The following is a 23,197-nucleotide window of genomic DNA, read 5'->3' as shown; positions in this document are numbered from 1 at the left end:
GTATGAAGAGAACTTCAAGACTTTGGCGGTAGACAGGATATATGTGTCTGTTAAGGTTTTATTACTTTCACAGGCAATTCTGGGCCATCGCGATAAAGATCAGGCTGACGACTAAATGAATGAATATTGTATCAGATTTGTAACTGCAATAAAGCTTTTAATGAAGATTACATTTCCATGTCCAGAGCAAAGTGAGGAACTACTCTGCAAATTAGTGTTTTGGCAAGGAAAGTGGTTGAATATGTATCTAACACAGGACACGCCGGTTGAACAATGCAGTGTAATCTCAGCATTAATTCTGGGCAATGTGATAGTTGTTGTTAATTATGTCCTTGTCAAACCAGTAAAATAATTATTTCTATTACCTATTATTTCCATTTCCTGTAAATAATATGTAGTATAAAATCTTTACAGATTGAATTTTCTGATGCGATTACATACTGCTCAAGCTACAGGCTGACAATGAAGCTGCAGTTCGCCCTTATCTACCAAGGTACGTTTGCTGCTGAGCTTGGTATTGAGTTTTAGAGGCAGCTTTCAGGTAAAAGGGTCATTTGTATGGGGCTTTAAAGGTGCACATCCCCTCCTGCCAGCAGAGCCCAAGGTGGTTCTTGGGTTCTCCTGTTCCACTAGGAAGCCCAGAACCACAGTAACTTGTTGTATCACTGACAGCATGATGTTCCCTGAGCCCCCTGTGACTAACAAACTCGTAAATGATGAGTATTATGTCACTTCCAGGCCTAGATCTAGGCTTAATTAGCTGCAGTGTAGGGCAGGGGGACACTAGGGTTCTATAGCCCCTTCCCACCGAGCGTACGCAGATGTGCGTACTCGGTTTCCGGGGGTTATACCTGCAGGCATCATCCCAGTACCATTTTTCACAGCGATCGGCTATCCAGCCATAACAACCGATGCGGCTAAAAGACGCTCGGCTGTTATGCCGGAGGAGCGGGAGAGGACGACCCCCCCCTCCCGCCGCTCTTACCGGTGCTCCCGCTCAATCGGGAGCACTGACGCACGATCGGATGCCTCCGGCTGCTGGGCAGGGACTGGAATGAAGCCGTAAGCGGCTTCATTCCAGTCTCCTAATAGTAAACACGGAAGTGACGTCATGACGTCACTTCCCGTTTACTCGACTGCCAATGGCGCCGGTTTTAAAAAAAATATACAGTATTCAGAATCGCCGTTTTCGGTGATCTGAATACATTGAAGTGTAAAAGAGGGATTGGGATTCTTTTAGACCCCCGATCCCTCCATAAAGAGTACCTGTCACCACCTATTTCTGTCACAAGGGATGTTTACATTCCTTGTGACAGCAATAAAAGTGATCAAAAATTTATTTTTTTTAAAAACAATTTATTAATTTTAAAATAAATAAAATAACTAAAAAAAATTAAAAATTTTTTTAAAGCGCCCGCCGTCCCTGCGAGCTCGCCAAGCAAAGAAAATGCATACGGAAGTCGCGCCCGCGTATGTAAACGGTGTTCAAATCACACATGTGAGGTATCAACGCGATCGTCAGAGTGAGAGCAATAATTCTGTCACTAGACCTCCTCTGTAACTCTAACCTGGTAACCGTAAAAAATTTTTTTAAAGCGTCGCCTATTGAGATTTTTAGGTACCGTAATTTGTCGTCATTCCACGAGTGCATGCAATTATAAAGTGTGACATGTTTGGTATCTATTTACTCGGCGTAACATTATCTTTCACATTATGCAAAAAAATTGGGCTAATTTTACTGTTTAGTTTTTTTTTAATTCATGAAAGTGTCCCTTTTCCCAAAAAGTTGCGTTTAAAACGCTGATGCGCAAATACCGTGTGACATAAAATATTGCAACAATCGCCGTTTTATTCTCTAGAGTCTCTGCTAAAATATATATATATATATATATATATATATATATAATGTTTGGGGGTTCCAAATAATTTTCTAGCAAAAAATATGGATTTTAACTTGTAAACACCAAATGCCAAAAATAGGCTTATTCATGAAAGGGATAGCGCAGCCACTTAGGAGGATCATAGAACAGCTGGTCACTTTTCCCCCCAAGCTTCAGCTAGGACCTTGATGGCTTCTAGATGGCTTCTTCAGTAAACCTGCCCCAGGGGCAGAGCCCCTGAACAGGGGTCTCCTTCAGCAGGACTGGACCCAAAAACTTCCTCTTTCTGTTCCAGGCTTCAGACTATATATGGGCTCTTCAGCCACCTACCGGACACACATCTCCATGGATTGGTTGGGTCCCCATAAGTATTCCAGCTGCACTCCCACTCTTCCTCCCACTGTAATTCTAGAATCCTCTAGAATGCAGAAAGACGTAATTGGACCAGCAACCTGTGAAACACTGAGCAGGCTAGAACAATCAACCCCTGCTCCACTGATTACAGAGGATTACAGAGGAGCTGAACTACATTTTCCTAACTCTCAAAGTAAATGCAGCACTAATACTATATATGATAATACTGATACAGAACATAAAGAATAAACAGTCTACATAGGAATAAAACATTATTGAGAGAGAGTCTCAGCACAGTGTCCAAACTCTGTAGAGATCCACACACCACCACAGTGTTAGGGCCTATCTGCTTACCCGATCACAATGACCCTCACTGTAAATAGCAGTTCATTTTGCTTATTAAAAAAACAGGCATCCCAGATCCATCATGGCCACTCCGGGGTGATTCTTTAAAAAAATCCCACAGATGAAGCCACTCAAAGGCAGAGGGGACCGACTGTTCTATCCAGAGGATCCACCAAAGCATCCACAATGATCGCCACACACACCCTGATAAAGCAGTGGAATAAAAACATGTAACCGCCTCCATAGTGCAATAATTTTGTAGCAAACTTTGACCACTTCAGCCCCAGAAGATTTGGCTGCTGAATGACCGGGCCATTTGTTTGCGATACGGCACTGCAACGCTTTAACTGACAATTGTGCAGTCATACGACGTTGTGCCCAAACTAATTTCCCGTCCTTTTTTTCCCATTCCCCTTTCTTTTGGTGGTATTTGATCATCTCTGCAGTTTTTATTTTTTGAGCTATAAACAAAAAAAGAGCAACAATTTTGAAAAAAAAAAAACATTTTTAACTTTTTGCTATAATAAATAGCCCCAATTTTTTTTTTTTTTTTACAAAAAGCTATTTTTTTCCCTCAGTTTAGGCTGATATGTATTCTTCTACATATTTTTGGTAAAAAATTGCAATAAGAGTATATTGATTGGTTTGTGCAAAAGTTATAGCGTCTACAAAATAGGGGATAGATTTATGGCATTTTTATCATTATTTTAATTTTTTTACTAGTAATGGGGGCGATCTGTGATTTTTATTGGGACTGCGATATTGCAGAGCGGACAAATTGGACACATTCTTGGGACCATTGACAATTATACAGCAATCAGTGCTGTAAAAATGCACTGATTACTATATAAATGTCACTGGCAGGGGAGGGGTTAATACAAGGGGGCGATCAAGGGGTTGACTGTGTTCCCTAGTGTGTGTTCTAACTGTAGGGGGATGGGAATGTCTAATAAGAGAGAGAGAGAGATCGGTGTTCATACTTAGTATGAACACACAATCTGTCTCTACTCCCCTGAAAGAACCGTGATTTGTGTTCACACACACAAATCCAGGTTCTCACTCTGTCACGAGCGATCGTGGGTGCCCGGAGATAATCGTGCCTACCGGGCACTCGGATGGGCTCCTGGCACATGCTGCGAGTGTGCTCGCCCCTAGTGGCCAGAAGGCCAAGCGACGTAATGTCGTTTTGGCCAGCTGTGTCATTATGCCGCAGTAAAACTGAGGCGGCTAGTCAGCAAGCAGTTAATAGAAAGCTATTAAACTCGCTTGTGTACACAGAATTGTGCATATAAAAATTTGCAAGATCACCACAGCATCCAGCATGATGACGTCACACATTTCTGGTCCCAAACTACATGTTTCGTCATCAACTGACGTCATTATTAGCACTGCAGTTACTTTGACTGTTATATATTTGTGATCAACAAATTTTGCCAGCTGCTTTACTATTATCATCTTTTTTGTTTGAGAGTCTGAAAGCGGATATTACATTGTTTTTTGGTTGTTTACATTCGCCTAACAAACTGCACTAACTAGGAGGGTGCTACAATTCTAATAGAAACAGGATAGGTAGAATCCCAAGTAGACTTTACAAGGCTAGAGTGCTTGTTTAAAAAATATATACATCCTGATTTTTAGTTAATGCCGGGGTTTTTACTTTGGAGATTTTATCAGTGTTGTGTGATCTTTAAGGACATTCTGAAAGCTGGACATGTGAAACAACGTCAGATATTTGTTTGCTGCGCAAAGCATGAGTCAGGCCAATGCCGCTGATGATAGAATGTAATTACAGTATTCCATTGTTTGAGGAGAATTGATCTGGAACTGGAGTTGTAAAACACATTGTAGATGTTCAGTACAATGACTGAAGCAGTTTGCGATTGCAGCCAGTGACTGCTGAAAGGACAGAAGAGAAAGCGTAGTGATTAGCATAGGGCCTAATGGTTTTATTGATTGCCAGGAAAGTGAACAGCAATTGTACATGTTTAATTCTCTCTTGACGGTCGTGAGCGATCAGGTCCAGCTTTTGTGGTGGTGCATCCTTCCAGAAGCCTTTAATAAGCAGACAACGCATGCTTCTGAATTTACATCATCGATGTTTGCAGTCAGACAGCCCAAATTTTAAATTCACATTTTATTGCAACTCCTAATGGCGTGTACACACGGCCGGACTTTTCGACAGCAAAGGTCCAACGGAACTAATCCATCGGACAATTCGATCATGTGTGGGCTCCATCTGACCTTTGCTGTCGAAAAATCAGATGGACTTTAGATTTAGAACGTGTTTCAATTCTTTCCAACAGACTCGAGTCCGCTCGAAAAATTTGTCAGTATGCTAGTCCGAAGGACGAAAACCGACGTTAGGACAGCTATTGGCTACTGGCTATGAACTTCCTTATTCTAGTCCGGTCGTATGTCATCATGGTTGAATCCATCAGACTTTGGTGTGATTGTGAGTGGCCAAGTCTGTTCGTTCAGAAAGTCAGTCGGAAAATCCGCCGAAAGTCCATCGGGAAGACTTTTGGACCTAGTCTGCTGGAAAATCCAGTCGTGTGTACGCTGCATTAGGCTCCTAAAGCCTCACGGTGGACCTACAGCTCCACAATCAATGCTGACTGTGAAGTTCCAGCACTGACTTGTATCGGACCTCTCAGGAGAGACCACTGCTTCCCGCTAGAGAGCAAGGGTCTCACTCTGCAGAATTCTGCCAAGGAACCGGCTTTCCTACTCAAACCGTTGCTGTTTTTTTTTTTATTTTATTTTTTTAAAGGACCTGTGAAACCTTTTTGAACACTTTTTGTTTTCATGTACTTGATGTGTGTTTAGCTGTTTTAAATGGAAAGTAAAGTAGAGCTAAACCCATCGATTTAACTGTTTCCCAAAACAGTTAAGGGCTCGTGTACACTTGCATTGGTCCTCTGAAGAGCAATCTGCAGTGGGTTTCTTTTGACAGGCGGCGAGAAGGTGTTATTTTGCCTCATTGCCACCTGTTTTAACCCATAATACCCTGCACCCCTGTGCTGCAACCTTGTGCATTGCACGTGATTGTGGGTCTATTGCATTGCATCCCTACCCACTTTCATGGGACACGTTGCCTCCTGCAAGCCCCTGTGCAGAAGAATCCAGACTGGAAAAAGGAGGAGCAGCCTGGGAGCCGTTTGTGTGCTGCAGTGCTCATGTGCTCACAGGGAACATGCTGAAAGAACGAGAGGTCAGAGTGACAGAGAGATGAGTTTATCTGTGTGCTGCTTCTCCTTTCACTGTCCAGTTACAGTCTGGAGGAAGGACAAGACCTGTCGATGTTACTTAATTGCAGGAGGAAAAAGGGTATTCTGCCCTGTCAGACAGAGCTGTGTAAATCTCAGAAGCGGATGGACAGACATACAAATCTTTTAGCAGGTAAAACAGCTCGGATATATGTATTTAGTTGTTTTCTAATGCTCCATACACGCGATCAGGTTTTCGACAACAAAACCGTGGACAATTTCACACTATGCCCCTGGTTGGCCCAGGATCTGTTTGTAATAGCTGATTGTAATGCTGAACAATTAAATTTTGCACTAATTCAATATTGTTTTCTTCGCTCTTCCAACTTGTTAATTTATGACTATGGTTCTGAGAAGTCAAGGGCCCAGTCTTTGTCTTGGTTTTCTTCCATCCTGATAAGTGAATTATTCACAAGAGCAATAAATCTTATCCTTTGCCAAATTCAGACCTGCAGCTATCAATGGAAAATCATAAGTCAACAGGCATTTTAGCATCACTACACAATGGGGTCAGGGGCGAAATATCTGCAATGTTAAGTACAAATCACATTGACTTAGTAGTTAATCCTTCTTCATTGCAGCTCTAGGGTACTTGGTTTCAGTATCGGTCAAGATACTATTTATAGTGAGTGTGCTTGTTCTCCCTGTGCTTTGTATTGGCTTCCACACACATTCTGGGATACTGGCTGAAGAGAGCACAATAATCTAGCAAACAAGAAATGCAGAGACATGGCTTATATCAGGAAGTTCATGGGAGATGCAAAGAGTTCAATGTTCAGCAGAAGTCAAGGCACAAGGCAGGGTTATCCAATAGATCAGATAGGGCACTGCCCAGAATCTCTGGTAGCTCAGTGAGAAGAGTCATCACCAGACACAGCAGAGGTCCCAGGTTCAAGTCCAGGCCCTGACAGATGTCAACATAATAATCTATACATAACTAATTCTGCTTGAGTTAGGCCTTGAATATCCAGCCAGCCTCCCCAGACCCTGTTAAATTTACCCGACAGAAGGTAAAAATGCTGCATGCCAGAACCCAGCCACTATATAGAAAGGTAAAGGTATGGCTTCAGCCTGAACTACTCCTGGTAATGGTCCTCTAAGCTCAGTGAGAAGAGTCATCGCCAGACACAGCAGAGGTCCCAGGTTCAACTCCAGGCCCTGACAGATGTCAACATAATAATCTATACATGACTAATTCTGCTTGAGTTAGGCCTGGAATATCCCGCCAGCCTCCCCAGACCCTGTTAAATTTATCTGAACAATCTCTATGCTGGTAAATAACCTGTTCATATCTGAGGTTAGTACCCAAGTGTTCCACCCATTATTTAAGAGTAGGAGGGTAAGTACTTTTCCCATGGAGTAGTAAAACTTTACGTGCCAGAAATAGTGCTCTAGTGATCGCCTCCCTGTCAAACTGGTCCGTCACCACCTCATCAACTATACCTAGCATACAACACTTAAAGCGGAGTTCCACTTAAAAAATAAAATAAAATTAAAGTCAGCAGCTACAAAAACAGCAGCTTTTAACACTTATCTGTACCAGGGTCCAGCGATGCGGGGAATAGAAGCACATCTCCCCCTCCGCTCGGCGACGCCGGCATTGTTACTGCGGGCACCCAGCTGTGGCTTCACAGCCAGGCACCCACTGCGAATGACTGGCCGCGCAATCATCTGGGACCTGTGATGTGTCCCAGATGATTGCCTAGAGGGAGGGGGGAGAGGTGATCTTCCTTCCAGCGCCAAGGGCATGCCAGAGGGAAGTGGGAGCTGGAACCCTCTGAAAAGAAGGTACTGGCTCCCCCCCCCCCAACATGTGTATCAGAGTGCCATGATCCCTGCTGAATTTGGGATTTAGCAATTGCTTAAGGAGGCCCATTTTAAATAGTTTCAAAGGGGTGTAGTGTAGCCTCAACAGTATACATAACTGGGATAGGCATTGAGATATATTTAAGGAGCTATTGTGCACTGCTTCCAGCTCCATCTTCTATTGCTCACTACGGAAGTCACCCACATCTGGCACCCATTGCTCCAACACCTTGCAGGGGTATTCTTTCAAATAGGTAGACAAGAATGTGGCATACTTTTGAGATATAAACCCTTTTTGTATAGGGCCCTGCTGCATCATACCAAAGATATTAAATAAGCATACACTTTGTTTGATCTTGCCAGGACAAGAGCTACATACAGCTACTGTAATATTATGTACTACACTATACTACTCTATAGGTTGCAATGTTGGGTAATGGACAATCACAAACTCATAGAAGCAAGTGGTAATGGGACTAGTAATTAGCAAAATGAGCTGTTTGTTACTTAGCTCTTTTTATCGACTGATGACTATTAAAAGCTTATAAGCTTAAAGTGATTGTAAAGCTTGTTTTTTTTTTTTTTTTTTAAATAACAAACATATACTTACTTACCTCCACTGTACAGTTCGTTTTGCACAGTGTGGCCCTGAACCTTGTCTTCATTGGATTGGATTTCCAGCAGCGGGAGCCAATGTCTGCACTGCTATCAATCTATCCAATAAAGAGCCGAGAACACCCAGGCAGAGAGGTACAGTGTGTCTTCACCGAGGGAACGAACGGGCTCAGGTGAGTAAAACCGGGGGACTGGGGGGGGGGGGCGGTCAGTATCAGACGTTTTTTCGCCTTAATGCATAGGAAGCATTAAGGTGAAAAAACACGAGGGTTTACAACCCCTTTAAATCCTATTAACTGCAATATACAGGTAATTGGTATAAAATGAAAAAGGGTCAATTTTATAGCTAATTTATAAACACCTTTATGAATTCATATGTATTATAATTTTTCTTCCAAATGAATGACTCAGACTGAATGCCATGGATTTAAAATCGGCCACAGCAGCCATTAGGGTAACAACCATTATGATAAATAACAGTAAATTAATAAAACATACCAAACATAACCAGACAAGTCTTGGCAGTCTTGGGTCTTTGTGTCCACTAACCAGAATCTTAACTAAGCACCACCCCTGTCCCCAGTAGCACCTCAGTATAATGACTTCCATCTAGGGACCAAGCCCCTGGTAAAACTAACCAAAACCAGCCAATCAACCTACCAAAAGGGAGCATCATAGCACCTGATGGGTCCAATTTTGTAAAGATTCCAAGTCTTTCAGAGACCACCAAAGACCCCCCAATGAGAAAAACACCCACTTGATGCTGATGATTGAAGAAGAGCACATGGTACAACTTTGCACCCCAGCAGATCTTTCTGAAATCATTTTGCAGGAGCAATCTGTACATAAACGTGCAGCGTCTCCCTACTTTCTGATCAGCGACTGCCAATTAGGTAAGACTTATTGTTCTTACATTTCCACCTCAAATGTTAACCCATAACCACGACTTTTCCTTCCTTTTGTCATGGAGCCCCTCCATCTATTTTCTCATCCAGGGCTAACTGGGTTACCAAAAACAGCAAAGAAAAAACCTACTTCCATGTTTCACTTCCTTGCTGGCTGGATGAGTGGAGCACCGCTCTCTCTTTAACAAAATGACTGCAGAAGGTAAGTCGCCCGTGAGGGGGCAACACATGGAAGCAAGTGTGTAATTCTCCCACCTTATTTACGCCTGCATAGTTCTCCACAATGGAAACACAGCAATACAAACCTGGCAAAGGTTCTAACCATTCCCTACTCTATACAAAAGTGTAGCATTACCCCCGCAGGGGCTACAGGTTTTAACTGGTTCTCCCCCAAACAGCACAGAGGCCAACAGCCACCCAAGCAACAATCCATTCACTCCAGCTCCAATATAGTCTAGGGGCTGTCTTTTTTTGATTTATTGCTGGAAAAACTTGTAACAGGAGAGGGTATTAGAGCATGGGATACTCCAAAATGATCAGTACTTAGCAATTACAGGACAGTCGTCTCCTTAAGCACCTGTGAATATTGGACAGTCCAAAGCCTCGCAATTGGGGACCATAAGGTAAGTATCTTTGCCATCTGGTTACCCTGCACCATTGCACAGCTATTATTCCCAGTGCAATCTCAGGAACACTGCACAGTACAGAAGGGCACTCTATTCTAAGCTCACAGTCCCCAGAACAGCTGCACACCTACCAGTTTCTTCTAGAGACAAAGCCCTGTGAGTGAGACAGCCCTTCTCTAGACCAGTTTCTTTTGGTTAAACCCTGCAATCAGTTCCAGATCACTTTCGGGCCTTAGCTCTACCACAGCTGAGACCTCATAGAACAGCAACACAGTTCATAGGCTGCCTCAGGGGCAATAGCCCCCTGAGGCCTGGGACTTTCCATGCTGGTGAAAGACCCTCTCTCTGGGTCTTCATACTATTTATCAGCTTCTCAATCACCATCTAGGCACACTTTCCCAGGGATAGTCTAGTCCCTGATCAATATTTAGGCTGTTTTTTTTGTCTCCCTCCCTAAGCTCTAGACACTTCTTCTAGTGACAAGTGGAAGCAATCAAACTCCAAACCCTGAAAAGACTAGGCATAACAATCACTGCTCCCTTGATTGTAGAAGAAGCCAAAAACTAAATTTACCTAGCATCTTGTCGTAGAAATGTGCTACATCAGAAATAAAAACCTGACTGGCTGATTCCATTCCAGAACATTGGGAATGCCAATGAATGCATTTGCCAGACTGACAAGCTACTGGATACTTTTGAGACATGAGACAAATACAAAGACATCTCTTTATTTCAGAGGACTGAAATCTTTGGAAGCAAAAAGTATCCCAAATGAAACAATGGCAGAGGATCAGGGGTTTTGTTCTGCATGCTGTTTTTCCAGTGACTCAAATGGTACGTCTTAAGATCATTCATGTAATGTATTAGCCCACACTTCTTACAGCCAACGCATAGATTAATGATAGTGTGAGCGTAACCACAAGACTGTCATGTCGCGTATTGTTTTGTATCAACAGAGGTTGTAATTATGCTTTGTCACTCATACAACTTCATTCCTAAACAAACAGAAGGTCATATAGCAAACAAGCCTTCAGCTCTTATGGAAAATTATAGACTTGATCGCAGCCCAAAATCCCCAGTTAAAGCTTAAGAACTGGAATTAAATTTTCTCTTTTGTGCAGCTTTTTATTGTTTAAGATTGTGTAAGTCTCTTTGTCATGATTTTTACACAGTAGAGTATATTTATACCTTGGTTGAATACAATCCAGGATTTCTGCTAAGGGAAAAATGTCTCGGAAATGGTATAAGATTTGTTGGTTCCATGATGAGTGCTGGTAGATCCTGACATAGGACTGCTTTTCTATCACTAAGAAAAGAACGCAGTATAGATGGTGAATTTAGTATTAGACATTTGGATATGGTTTTGGTTTAAATTATGGATAGTTAGGTTCAAGGGTTAGCGGACTAAGTATAAGTGCCATAGTAAAGTATTGCAAACAAAATCATTAGAATCTCGTAGATTCTTACATGGTAAAGCACAATGGAACTCTTAGTTTAGAGCAGCCACAGCCTGAATAGAAAAGTCTGTCCTCTGTCAGCATGCTGTAGAAAAGGACCATTGCTCTCTTCATGGAATTAGTAGTCTCTCCCCAGAAGTTTGACACAGCCTCTATTGAGTCATAGCTAGAGCACCTTAATCAGCAAAATGATGCATTATACATATACATTGGTGCTTGTTAATAATGCCATATGCCATGTGGGAATATCAGTTTCAGCATTTCCAGCTAAACCTGGTCTTCTCCACTGGCTCTTTCAAGGGGACCCCATGTCTCACATTGACACCACTGAACAGCATAAAGGAGCTTTAAGTACCTGTAATGCAACCCCTGTAGGGGCCGCTGATATTAACAGTTTTTTCCCTAAAAGTATAAGGGCTGCCCACCACCACAAGCAAGAATCCATTCACACCGGCTCCAATAACACAATTTAGGGGATGTATTTTTAAGATTTATTGCTTGAAGAAACTCTAACAGGAGACTGGTTAGGACATGAGATACTCCAAAAAGTTTAGAACTTAGCAATTAGAGGGCATTCTTCTCCTTAAGTAATTGTGAGTATTGGACACTAGTCTAGGGCCTCACAGCTGAAGACCATGAGGCAAGTTTCTTTGGCATCTGGTTTCCTTGTGCCTATGCACAATTACTGGTATCCAATGCGATTTTAAGAGCATTGTACAGTCACAAGGATCAATTTGGGGTCTTAACTCACGAGTCCCTAGGAAAGCTTCCAGCTTCATCTAGACATGGTCCAGTGAGTAAGATAGTCCTTCTCCAGACCAGATCCCTTGTGGAGAGGTCCTGCAATCAGTTTCTAGGAAGATTTGTCTAGGCCCTCAGCCCTGACACCTCTGAGACCTCTAGAACAGCTTCACGGCCCATGAGCCCCTCAGGCTCAGGAACTCTTCTGGTGAGAGAGGACCCAGCTCTCCAGTGCTTCAGACTATTTATCACCTTTCCAGGCCCCTTCTGGACACTCCTCTCCGTGGATTGGCTGGAGCAAGATAAATATTCAGGCTGCTTATTTGCATCTCCCTCCCTTAACTCTGGAAGCTTCTTCCAGAGGCAGGGGGAAGAAATCAAACTCCCAGCCTGTGAAAACCTGAACAGACCAGGGCAAAGACTCGAAGGATCATTGCCAAAAACTAAATTCACTTAGCAACCTGCACTAGGAGGTACTACATACCAATAAAACAAACAGCAATAAAATGCAGAACTTATTCACACTATCCAAAACTGGAAAAAAGGTTTTGCCCAGAGTTGGACTGCAATTATAAGAGTAAATAGATTTGTCTGTAGAAAATGTTAGTAGGATGGACTCCGGCTCAGCTCTCTGGTTGTTGTTCCTACCTTTCTTTGGATGCTCCATAATCTATAAAGTAATGCTTACCTCAGTCGGTTCTCTACAGTTGGCTAATGATGATTAATTTATTTTCCAGCAATTGATGTGATTTATGGTGGGCCGTACTTCATGTCAGGGAATTTTGTATTTGTTCACACTTGATCAGAAAACACCTGCTCAGACATTTATTCATTTAACTTATTTTACGCTAACGGCAGACCAGACAAAACAAAGGGTAAACAAATGTGGTTTTCCCGAAGGGGCTTTTCATGTCAATGAATAATGGGAACTTTTGATGTATTGATTAAACCCCTCTGTTATTTAATAAAAAAACATGATTTCTAATGAGTTTTTCTTTATTTTAATCTTTAGTTTGTCTATTGCCATCATTCAATGTCAAATTGCTTTTTCTGGGCGGTCGTGTCAATAACGTGAATGACATTTTGAGTCTGGTTTCATGGGAGAGTTACAAAAGCTATATGTGTTTCCTTAATGCCTTAAAGTGGACATACTATATTTATGTAAATATAAAGCCTACACTGCAGTGTGCCCACACTGAACTGCAAAGACAGACCAGACTGATTTTGATTGGTCAGCACCATCCATGTAATGGTGTTAACCAATCAGAATCATTCCGGCCTGTTTTGGCAGCTCTGGACAGAGAAGAAAGAGAGCAGCATGAATTTCAAATTTCTAGACCAATGGACGGGCTTGCTGGATCCCTCACAGGAGCTAAGTACAGCAATGTCCAGCGGGGAGGGGCGAGGTCCGGTGTTAGGCCACCATTACAGATTTTTTGTAAAGGTGAACTAACACAGCATAGTGATACAAAACGGAGCAAGCAAGAAAACGGAGACCACCAACCTACACCAAAATCTTCACAATACTACTGGATAACAACACCAACAGGGCAACATTTGTGGGCCAAATTATATCATTCAACTTTCTTACGTAGAGAAATGACCACCCACCATTGTGCGGTTTTACTCTTCTGCATGTCTTTTTAAAGCATGACTTTTTAAATCTACACAGGAAGCCAATGAACACATTCACAATTATTCTATTTTTTTTTTTTTTTTTTTTTATGCAGCTCATTTTTCAAAATGAATCCCAAACTTTTTTTTTTCTTAAAGCCAAGTAGTTTTTCTTTAGTGTCTCATGTAATATTTACCATCTTTTAAAGCAGCATTGATCATTTTAACCATATCTGTTTAATTAGAAGTGTTTCGGAATCATGAATTATACACATTGGAGCTCCGCAAATGTTCGTGTCAACGTAATGAATGTAGAGATGCAATTCTTTATTGTGGCACATTGTGTAAGTTCTGAGGCAGAATGTAATTAAATTATATGTAGTCATGTAATACACAGTGAGACACTTTATATGATTAACCTTTTAGAGGATTTAATATTATTCACAGACAAGCAGGGAGATGACCATAATGCATTTATTTCCTTGCAGTAAATGCTTGCAGAAATTAAAAGAGTGTGTATGAAAATTAAGTTGTGGGCGGAATATATTACTCAGCCTAAACAAGAGAAATTGTGCTGTAGCTTGTTAAATCTCAACAAGCAATCGCTAAGAGCAGTCAGGTTTTAAAACAGCAAGGAGTAAAAGATTGTATTTGTAACATATAGTCAGGTTTTTGAGATTTTGAAAGTTGCATTTAAAGTGCATGGGCCACTACTTAAAGGTCAATACCTACCTAGTCTGCCTCCTCTTGCTCACCGCACACCTTCCTCTTGGTTGCCAAATGCAATAAACATGGTCAAGTGGATGGCCCAGCTAATAGGCCAAATGACCTGGAAGTTGTGTTGATAATTAAGTGGGTTTTAGGGTTGCTCAAGAGTCTTGAAGATAAATCATGCGAGCAGATCCACTTTTTATGGGCCTAGGGCCACCCAATAGGGCATGGTCAATACATAAGTTCACTTCCAAGTGATTATCTTGCCTTTTTCTTTTAATTTTCTTTCCAATTACCACTGATCATTAATTGTAGTAACCATTAGCTGTAAGGGGAGAAAGATCAGCCTGTATGGGGTGCTTACATATTTGTGGCTTCATTCCTCCCACCATTGAAAGGTTCTGTTCTGTTATTGGAGGAAAATTTCTTCCATTTGCTGGGTTGTAGCAGTCGGCCTGTAGAGGTTTTGAAAGAAGTAACACAATTTTTCTGTTGAGAATGAAACAGCAAAGCCCAACATGATTGCTTGAGGCATGTCCTTGGGAGAGCAAGGGAAGGAGAAACTTAATGCCTTGGAATACTGAAACAAACATTCACTGGGTGTCTTCATTTAATTATTGGTTTTAGTATAGGGAAAGATCTGCCAAAGTCCCCCTTTGTTTATTTACTGGCTCTGCAGATACCCCCGAGTGGTCTAGAAAGTCGAGGTGGAACTATTGCAGGATTGATGAGAATGTGACTATATACGTCACCTTGGCAACGAAAGTTAGTTATTCTTCTTCTCATTGATGTTGGAACTTACACCGCGGAAGCTGAAAAGGGTCAAAGAAGCAGCAAGAAGAATTAATAAGCAAAGCGTAATTGGCTAATTACACAGTCGGGTTGAAAAAGACATGAATCCATTTTGTTCAACCAATAGAGAAAGAAAATGAATAAATACATTGACAACTTCCATATACAAAACCCTATACCCATAGCTGTTTTAAAAAACAAAAAACAAAAACCTTAACTGTTTTGCTGCTAGTAATTTAGGGCATACAGCAGAACAGAACTGTTTCTAGCTGGTCTGGTCAGTATGGCTTGTGTTCACTGCTCTGTTATAAGTTCATGGTGCTTCAATATGAGGGTCTTCAAGTTGGAGCATATATAGCAGTGGATAAATGAAGGACAGGTATTCCTGGAGGGAGCCCATTCCTCCTTACAGGTGCAGCTACACATTAGAGGCCCAGCAAGAGCACAATGGCAGTGAAAGGTGTCCAATGTGTTTCTACACACCAAATCCAATGAGTAAATTATACAGGAATGGCAACCACTCCAATTGATAACTAGCTTTTAAAGTAAGGCGCACTACACAATAGAAAAATTTCCCAGCACACTTCCCAGCTAGCCTGCAAAAAAAAAAAAAAATTGACTACATTAAAAACAGGAGGATTTAGTTGCACAAATTTGCATATACAATTATATATGGAAGCCACACTGCCTCGTTAATGCTCTTCTGACAAATGTGGTCCTAACACTTAAATTTGAGAGTCTCCAAGTTGGAGCATATATAACAGTGGATAAACTAAAGCGGAACTACACATAGGTTGGACTTGATGGACTTGTGTCTTTTTTCAAACTCATCTACTATGTAACTATATGTAACTACATCTGAGCACCACAAACCAAAATTGCTATTAAATGAATTTTTAATATTCAGAACAAACTCGCCCATCCATCCATCCATGCCCCCATGCTTTATTATGCTGAGAAATCCCTTTGAAAAAAAAAAACTAGCATTTCTAGCCATGGCCATCTTGAGAAAGGGCAGATGATTCATGTAGTATTTACTTCCTAGGCCGCGTACACACGCGCGGACTGTTGGCCCAACCTTGTCCGCTGAACAGTGTTTGGGCGGACAGTCCGCTCGTGTGTGGGCTTTCAGCGGACAGTTTCAGCGGACAGTTGGACGGACAAGGTTTTACGGAAATTCCGAAAAACTGTCCGCTGAAACCTTGTTTCAACGAACAGTCCGCCCGTGTGTAGGCTTGTTCGTCAAACTAAGTTCCGCGCATGCTCAGAAAGGATTTTCAAGCCGAAAGTTATAATGCAGTGTATAGGACGTCGTATTTTGTGTCCCGTCGTACGTGCCGTTCACGTCATCGCGCACGGTTTCAGCAAACTGTTCGTTCGTCGTGTGTGGCCATGTCCGTCCATGCTAAGTTTGAGCGGACTGTTCGCTCAAACTGTTGGACGGACAAAGTTGGGCCAACAGTCCGCGCGTGTGTACGCGGCCCTAGAATCAATCTGCCCTTAGCTCAGCCATGCAAACAGGAGGGTGTGCTTAGATGAGAAAACCCCTCTGCCCTTCCTGAAGGCTCCTGGGATGTATGAAAACAGGAAACAACGAAAGAAATAAAAAAATTAAAAAAAAGACACTTTAACCACTTCAGCCCCAGAAGATTTGGCTGCTCAATGACTAAAGTACTTTTTGTGATTCGGCACTGCGTCACTTTAACTCACAATTGTGCGGTTGTGCGATGCTGTACCCAAACAAAATTTCCCACAAATAGAGCTTTCTTTTGGTGGCATTTGATCATCTCTGCAGTTTTTATTTTTTGCGCTATAACAAAAAAAAGCGTTAATTTTGAAAAAAACACAATATTTGTACTTTTTGCTATAATAATAAATATCCCCAATTTTTTTTTTTTTAAAAAGCTAATTTTTTTTCACAGTTTAGGCCGATACGTATTCTTCTATATATTTTTGGTAATAAAAATCGCAGTAAGCATATATTGATTGGTTTGCGCAAAAGTTATATCGTCTACAAAATAGGTGATAGATTTATAGTATTTTTATTATTATTTATTTTTTTACTAGTAATGGCATTGATCTGCGATTTTTATCATGACTGTGACATTATGGCGGACACACCAGAAACCTCTGACACATTTTTGGGCCAATTGACAATTACACAGTGATTAGTGCTATAAAAATGCACTGATTACTGTATAAATGTCTCTGGCAGGTAAGGGGTTAACACTAGGGGGAGATCAAGGGGTTAACTGTGTTCCCTGACTGTGTGTTCTAACTGTAGGGGGAGGGGGCTGACTATAGGAGATGACAGATCGTGGTTCCTAGCTATTAGGAACTCACGATCTGCATCTTCTCTCAGAGCAGAACGGTAATTTACACACACGTCCTTGTTCTGCCTCTTGTGCCCGCAATCGCTCATGGCTTGAGGTCATCGCGACCGACAGTCACGAGCATCGGCACCCCCGCAGTGCAGAGGGCATGTGCGTACACCTGCTATCCCACTTAAAGGAGCCAATGTATAGCTACGATGGCTAGCGGGATCATGATGACCTGCCGCAGTATAATGACGGCGGCTGTTTGGCAAGTGGTTAAAACAAGTAAATATGATATATTTTCCTACCTATTTTCTAATGCTTGCAGCATAAGGATTAAAAATAGTCAATGTTGATTGAGAGAGTGAAGTTCTGCTTTAAAGGTAGGTGTACCTGGAGGGAGATCAATCCTCCTTAAGGCTGGGTTCACACCGCTGCGGGGGGAGAACCGGATGTGATTCGCACAGCAAATCACATCCAATCTCCGTAGCGCTGCGAGTTCAGCCATACAGATAGTATGGCTGAACTCGCAGCGGTCCCGCAGCAAACTCGCACGGGACCCTTTTTTGGGTCCGCAACGGAATCGGATCGCATGGGGGTTCACACCATGCGATCCGATTCCTGTGCGAGTCGGCAGATCGCACTGCGATATGCCGACGGATCTGGGGGTGTCATTAACATAACATTGACACCCCCAGCCGTCCGCATAGGGCAGTGTGAACTGCCGGCGGGAGGTATGCGATGCGGGAAAACGCCGCGGATTCGCGGCGTTCCCGCATCGCAGCAATGTGAACCTAGCCTAAAGGTGCAAGGACACAGCAAGAGCACAACGGCAGCTGAAGGCATCCAATGTGTCCTCATCCAAATCCAGTGAGGCAACACCCCAATTTGTAACTAGCTTTTGAAGTAAGGTGCACATTGACTCATCAAAATAGTCCTCCTGACTCTCCTAATTAAATGAAAACCTACAATCTGTGGTTGTAGATAGCTGCAATTTATTCAAAAGCTGACTCCCCCCCACTTCCCTCCACTGCTATCTGCCTCCACCCGCCACTCTGCAGATCCCCCCTGCTGGGCGCTGGCAAAAACATAATTCTGTGCCCCCCTGCACAGCTTGATTCTCTAACCGTTCCCTCCAATCCCCCCATTGATCTCTGTGACAGACCCTGGTACTCTGAAAGAGTATGTTCACCATGCCAGCTTCCCTTGCCTGGACACCAACTGCTATTCAGGTTCCACCGCCCACCGAGTCACTAGGCAGGACACAGTGAAGGATGGTAAAAAGCATAAGACTCTTTATAGTAAACGCAGGCACAGAAATATATAACCTCAAGGTCGGTTTCCCCTCCCACTCCCTATTGGTAAAAGAACACAAGGCAGAAATATTTAACCTTTCAACAACTATTTGAAACTAACTGGGCACACAGACCACTTCTTTCATGGAGAGGACCATTAAAGGAACTTCTCCTCTCCTATGATTTGGACAAGCGTGCTTGCACACAGCTCAAATGGCCACCATGAGTCAAGAGTGGTGGGTACTTAAAGTGGTTGTAAACCCGTACAAACCACTTTGACCTACAGGTAAGCCTAGATTAAGGCTTACCTGTAGGTCCAAGAAATATCTCCTAAACCTATACGGTTTAGGAGATATTTACAAAAAGACAGCCACCGCTTGCGCTGTAGACAGCGCCGCACAGGCGCACTGGTCAGGCTACAGATTGCAGCGATATGCTGCGAGTGTCGGCTTCCGTGCGCATGACGTGAAGAACGATGAACGAGAAGTGACGTCATCGCTGCACCGGCAAATCACAGTGCCGGAGCAGCGAGACCTGGAAGTCACTCCGGGATCCAGGGCAGCGGCGGACAAGAAGATGGAGGACCGCTTCGGGGGCTTCGTTCTCAGGTAAGTTATTCATAATGAGCTATGCATACTAGCTCATTATGCCTTTGCCTTGCAGGTTGCTTTTTATTTTGTACCCATGGGTTTACAACCACTTTAAGAGCAATAGTGAGGTTGAGACAAACCTGACGGGACAGGGCTGTCTCACTCTCCCCTGCCTATAGAGATGGAGACAACTGGCTATGAAAAGGCCAAGCCAAGCAGAGAATTTGTATATATGTGTGTCATATTTACCAATCCTTTACCTGTTCAGAATAAACACTGTGATGTTCAGTGCTCATAACCCAGTGTTTTTTTTATTTATTTCTATTACAGATACTTATATAGCGCTGTCAATTTACACAGCGCTGTACGGTACACATATATTGTACATTCACCAGTCCCTGCCCTTAAGGAGCTTACAATCTAAGGTCCCTAACTCACATACATATCACATATTCATTCATAAATGCTAAGATAGTAAACATGAATGCCGTATTTACTATTTCGTTAATGAACAGGAAGTGCTCTGTGCAAAACACTTCCTATTCAATGTAATTAGTGCAACTGCAAATGAGAAAGAGATTGAGGACTCAAATTTCTTTCTTTATTTTAAAAATAAAACATCAGGGGTCTATTCAGACCCCTAAAATTTCACTAAAGCCCCTGGATGAAATATATAGGGCATAGCCAGACGTGCTGACTTCATTACACACAGCAGCCAGCAAGCTGGGATATCCCCGTTTTTGTATTCTTAGAATTTTTGAGCGGTACCAATTCTCTTCTAACTATTTAATGAAATAATTTTATAATGCTACACCATGGAGGATGCTTCCTTCTATGTTTTATCTTCCTATTACATAGCCTTGCTTAGAGAGGAGCAGGGGTTACCCTATGTACAATTTCGGTAGATCCACATACCGTTCTCAACTCCTCCGACCACTTACATACTGGGGGTCATTTGGTTCTGGTAAGCTGTTTTGCTAGCTGATCTGAATGGCACAGTGGTGTAGTGGGTTGCACTCTCACCTAGCAGTAGAAAGGGTCACTGGTTTGGATCCCAACCACGACACTACCTGCCTGGAGTTTGTATGTTCTCCCTGTGCCTGCGTGTGTTTCCTCCCACACTCCAAAGACATGCAGGTAGGTTAATTGGCTTCTGTCCCAAATTGGCCCTAGTATATGAATGGGGACCTTGGGTTGTGGGCTCCTTGAGGGTAGGGATCGATGTGAGTGTGCAATGTACAGGGATAGGGACAATTGTAGACACTCAGGTTGAACTGGATGGACTGGTGTGTTTATTCAGCCTTACTAACTATGTAACTATGTAACTACTTGATTTCCCTCTGGATACACAGATTTCCACACTGGCAGTGTTACAATTTGGTCTTTTTTTTCAAATTTTTCTGATTTTTTACATATTATAGTGCGTGCAGTTGTACATGTTTTGTTTGCACTTGTTTTTATATGCTCTATTTGTTCACAATTTTTGGATTTACTTTTAAAATATTACTTATGATACAGATATTGTGTTTTAAGTGCAAAAAGTTTACCAGAGGGATATGACTCTCATGTTATAGAGAAATCATATAATGCTCAAAATAACTGTGGCCATTATTCCACCAATCTTCCAAAATCCATCCACCAGATTGCCACAAAGGGGGATATAATGCAATCTGGTGAAAGGAAGTTCTAAAATTGGGGGAATAGTGACCACAATTATAAAAAAAAATTGAAATAAGTGGATGAAATGCCCTTGTTGACCACTGGACATTATAAGTGTCACATCTGGGAAATACATATGAATACCTAGAGAATAATGGACTTTAGAGGCACATACAATAAAATTTAACAATTTACTGATCTACATAAAAATACCACAAAAAACAAAAATAATGATACACAAAAACATCTAAATTGGACAACATGTGACTCCCCTCGAAGATATAGTACCATATATTATATTGACATAAATCTAAATGGCTTCGCTATATAAGTCCTCAGAGTTGGGGATGCCACTTGTCCTGATAAATCTTCCTGCTAATCTGTCCTGCTCAACATGTTTCACAACCACAGCATAGCTTCTTCAGGAGCTTTGATATATCTATTCAAGTAAAAACATATATTTATTGAAATATAAAACATACTTGTGGCTTGCATGTGGATTTTCTGAACACAAGTGGAGAGTTAATAACCAGGAGTTGAAAACAGGAGTTAAGACAGGAGTCTCTAACCTCCATCCTCCCCTCCATTTTAAAGATCCCACTGCAAGGGGCAACCAGACAGCTTTCCAGAAACATCAGGCTGACAGCAAGCCAGATTCACCGGAACCAGAGTGTTTAAAGGGGACAACCGCAGCCAGGTAAGCTCGCACCTCCACTCCCCCCCCAGTGATTGTTCCAGGGACTCCGTCCGACCGCCTACGGGGGTCAGGAAGGAATTTTTGCCCCACTGGTGCATTTGGCTGCTACTGTCAGGGGGTTTTTCGCCTTCCTCTGGAACAACCATAGGTTAGCATACCCCTACCTCCGGCCTCCTTTCCATTTTTTACGCTATCCTAGGACGACTATTCCAGATCACAGCCAGACTTCTTTTATAAGCGGAGACCTCAACCTTAAGTAAAGGCAGCTGGAACAGCCAGCAACCGAATACAGCCAGCAACCGAATACAACAACTCCTTCCGCATCCATATAGGCATACCCTGATCAACTTGCGCGCTAATAGCCTCAAGCACGGCGGCAAGTCTGATACCTAGCCCCACCTCAGGATCAATACCCTGATCAGGATCATCTTAGGCCCATAGTACCATCAACAGCATCCACAAACCATGTGCTACTTCAAATACTCAGCTGAAGTTCTGCACAGACTAAGGAACATCAACACCACATTGCCATCTTCCATACAAAAAATACTTCAAAGAGAACAACTATTAAAAACCGGACGACAACGAGCTCCCAACCACAGGAAGACATCTACTCGACCACTACAATTAGATTGCGCCTTGATTAACGCCAGGTCTGCAGTCAAACATAGACTGGAAGTACACGACTTCATCATCGAGAACAATGTAGACTGCCTCTTCATCACCGAAAGCTGGTTAACCTCTGACTGCAACACCATCCTCACCGAATTGGTGCCGGAAAACTACAGGATCATAACCGAACACCGGATAGGGAAAAAAGGAGGAGGCCTAGCAGTGATCTTTAAAGGTCACCTTGATCTCACTAAACCATCAGCTCAGAACCCAGTGTCTTTTATGGAAACCCTGACGCTACATTTTCAACCAACACCCCATGACACCACTCATATTCTACTGTGCTACAGACCACCGGGACCAAAGTCCAATCTTCTTTCACCCCTCACGGAATCCTTTGCAATGCACACCCTAAAATTCAAAAATTTCCTGGCACTCGGAGATTTCAACCTTTGGGCAAACGAGCCTAAAGACCCCATCGCGACTGCCTGCATCAATCAACTAGAAGAACTGGGTCTACAGCAACTGATAAAGACTCCCACGCATGGGTCAGGACACACCCTGGACCTCATTTTCAAACAGAACATCGACGTCAACATACTCGACAACATAACTCTGCCATGGACGGATCACCACGCCATCAAATTCAAAATCGCTACCAACATCACCAACGCAAAACGGAAACCTGTAACAACGCACTGGACCAGATCGCATAAAAAACTGTACTCCGAATCCTTCAAAACCACTCTGTCCAAAAAAATATCTACAATAACCTTAAACCACTCTACGGAGGAAACACTCAACTCCCTGAACAAGGCATTACTGCAATCAGCAGACTCGGTAGCACCAAAACGCAGGGCTCTCATCAGGAAGAAAAATGCTGGATGGTTTAATAGCTCCCTCTCCGTACTAAAGCAA

The sequence above is a fragment of the Lithobates pipiens genome, unplaced genomic scaffold (genome assembly GCF_037356315.1).
Source record: "Lithobates pipiens isolate NorthernLeopardFrog02 unplaced genomic scaffold, aLitPip1_a1.2 Scaffold_10, whole genome shotgun sequence".
Taxonomy (NCBI): Eukaryota; Metazoa; Chordata; class Amphibia; order Anura; family Ranidae; genus Lithobates; species Lithobates pipiens.
This window is presented reverse-complemented; position numbering follows the sequence as displayed.